The 2963-nt window shown below is 48.0% G+C and overlaps 1 protein-coding gene across 5 annotated transcripts in view; it reads right to left on the bottom strand.

The window, feature by feature from the left end:
- The window catches only part of Pafah2 (platelet activating factor acetylhydrolase 2), a 31281-nt gene that overhangs the window by 18659 nt on the left and 9659 nt on the right, over positions 1-2963 (bottom strand). The gene's annotated exons all lie outside the window — the stretch shown is intronic.

The following is a 2963-nucleotide window of genomic DNA, read 5'->3' as shown; positions in this document are numbered from 1 at the left end:
CGGATGGTTGTGAGCCACCATGTGGTTGCTGGGATTTGAACTCTGGACCTTCGGAAGAGCAGTCGGGTGCTCTTACCCACTGAGCCATCTCACCAGTCCCCCAAAGTAATTTTAAAATATAATTATAATTTTCATTCATGAAACGCTATTGTACTCTTTTACTCCTGGGTGGCCTTTGGACTCTCTGGTGTATATTTTATACCTGAAGCATGGCTCGACGTTGACCAACCAAAATCTAAGCCGCTTAAGAGTCACATAGAGCAGATGTCTTAGAGTGGACCAAACAGCTCTAACAAATGAGATGCCGACGGCTGTATTAGATAGCGCTCGCTATCCAGGAGAGTTTCTTTAAAGAGCAGGGTGTTTCCTTTCTATTGCTAGAGATGCAGACACAATAGCTGGAACAAAAGCGGCCATCCCAGGTCACGAGGTAACTTTAATGTCCAGTTCCCTGTTATATTCATATAACTACAACAGCAACCCTAATAGTCTATCTCTGGCCCCACCACCATTTCTGTTGTTTTGATGCAGAGTTTTATGTAGCCCAGGCTACCCTCAAATACACTATTTGGCAGCAGATGACCATGAACTCCTGATCTTCCTCCTGCTACTTTCTCAGTGCTAGAGCTAAGACAGGTGTCACCACACCCACCCTTCCAGCTTGCTTTAACTGATAGAGAAATAAAGACTTTGTTGTTGGTGGTGGTGTTTTATTTTTTGCAGTCCAGACCATATTTACACAGGATTCTCTTGTCCCGGCCTCTCGGGACTGTGAGTATAGACGAGATGCCAGGCAAGGAAGGAATCTGATCATGCCTTAGAAACCAGTGTTCGGGGCTCTCTGTTAAATATACTTTCTAACTTACACGGGGAAAGTCGGTTTCTAAAATCTCTTTTCTATATCTTCCATGCTTTCAGAGAGGCGGTGAACAGGACGAACGGCTCTGGATCCCTTCGGCTTCCCGGTGTGCACTGCGTAAAGCAGACAAGTTGCTGCCTGCTGCTTACAGCCCAGTGGCTCCTCTTTGCCTACTTCAGAGGGCTGTGTGGGGACCACAGGGGACAATGGCACTCTGGAAGCCAGTTAGGTGGTGTTTACACACACACACTTCTCCCTAGGGTGGGAAGACACTCGTCTGTGAACCATGGGAGGATTTCAACGTGAAACCAGCTAGAATAGCTAAAGAGGAAACTGACCTCTGGCCACCCCTGCCCTCTTCCCTGTCTCTTGGAATCTCACTCCTGGTTAAGGATGGATGTCTCTACTGGCTCACTTCAGTCTACTGAGGAGCGGCACGCTACTGGAGCTTCAAAGGCAAAAGGGCCACTGCCACCTTACACCTTCACAGCTTTCTCCAGCATAGCGATGGGCAGCGAGGCAGTGCTTCCTAGCCTCTTTCTGCTAGGGTAACTAACACGTACACACACATGCACACATGTTTGCAGGCACTGTGCATGCACGAACACACACACACACACACACAGGCTCTGAAGGCAGGGACTCTTCTACTCAAGGCAGGCTCTCCGTTCACTACAAAAGAAACCAGCAGAGAAATCAGTTGCCTAGCCAGCCTTATCTTCATACCAAGTCTCCACTTCCGGCTGTCCATTAGTTACGCTCGCCTGAATACCGCTCCTAATGAGTGGCTTCTGGATGTGTGTACGTCCGGATTTCCCACTTTCCTTTTGTTCCAGGGGCCAGCATCCAACAGGCGCTTACAGAAGTTGGCTGAATGAATGAGAATCCAGCAAAACAGCCCTGTGTTCCCTCGGGGGTGCGTATGTAGTGGAAACTATGACCTCCAGACACGGTCCTAGGCACTGGGGCAGAGAAGACTGGAGTGGTGTCTGTCTTCACTGAGGTTACAGTCCAGCAGGGAAGACAGACACTGGAACATAATCATACGTGCGATTAAAGCACTGATAAAGTACTGCTCTTGCAGAGGACCCACATTCAGTTCCCAGTAACCAGACTGGGAGGCTCGCAACCACCTGAAACTCCAGCTCCAGGGGATCTGATGCTCTTCAGCCATCTTCAGGAACCTTTGTTCATGCACACACACACACACATATTCACGGGTGAACAGAAAGAGTACTAACAAACTTAAGTGAGCATGCGCAGTTACTGTCATAAACTAAATAACACCCCGTGGTGTCAGACAGGGAGCTGACATTACAGATAGCTCTAACATACAGAAAAGGCCCTGGGAACTATCCTGTCCAATACTGAATTATGAAGTTGAAGCCAGTTGCCCAACATCTGGTGAAAGAGATTATCAAATACACCATCGCCATATCCCTCCACATAATAAGGAGAGACGTGGCAGGCTGTGCATCTAGTCAGCACCGATCCATCCAACTGAAACCTCAAAAATTACACATGGGGAGAAGGGGTGTGGTAGCGCACGCCTTTAATCCCAGTACTTGGGAGGCAGAGGCAGGCGGATTTCTGAATTTGAGGCCAGCCTGATCTACAGAGTGAGTTCCAGGACAGCCAAGGCTACACAGAGAAACCCTGTCTCAAAAAAAAAAAAAAAAAAAAAAAAAAAAAAAAGGACAGAAGGAAGGAAGGCAGGCAGCCAGGCCAGGCATGCTAGTGCACACATAGCACTTGGGACATGAGAGTGGGATCAGGAGTTCAGGGCTAGCCTTGTCTACCCATAAAGATCTTAGCAAATAAGAAGAAACACAGAGTTGAAGAGATGGTAGCTCAGCTGTTAAAAGCACTTGCTGCTCCAACTGTCCATAACTCCAGTTCCAAGGGGGTCTGACGCCCTCTGCTGGCCACAGTAGGCACTGCACACATGTGCACATACACCCTGCACACACATAACTAAAAAACCATTTTTAATCTTTCCTTAAAAAAAAAAAAAATGAAAAAGAGCCAGGTGGTTGTGGCACACGCTTTTAATCCCAGCACTTGGGAGGCAGAGGCAGGCGGATTTCTGAGTTCAAGGCCAGCC

This window comes from Mus caroli, chromosome 4 (assembly GCF_900094665.2).
Source record: "Mus caroli chromosome 4, CAROLI_EIJ_v1.1, whole genome shotgun sequence".
NCBI lineage: Eukaryota > Metazoa > Chordata > Mammalia > Rodentia > Muridae > Mus > Mus caroli.
Note: the sequence above shows the minus strand (reverse complement) of the source record. Positions and strands in the feature narration are given on the sequence as shown.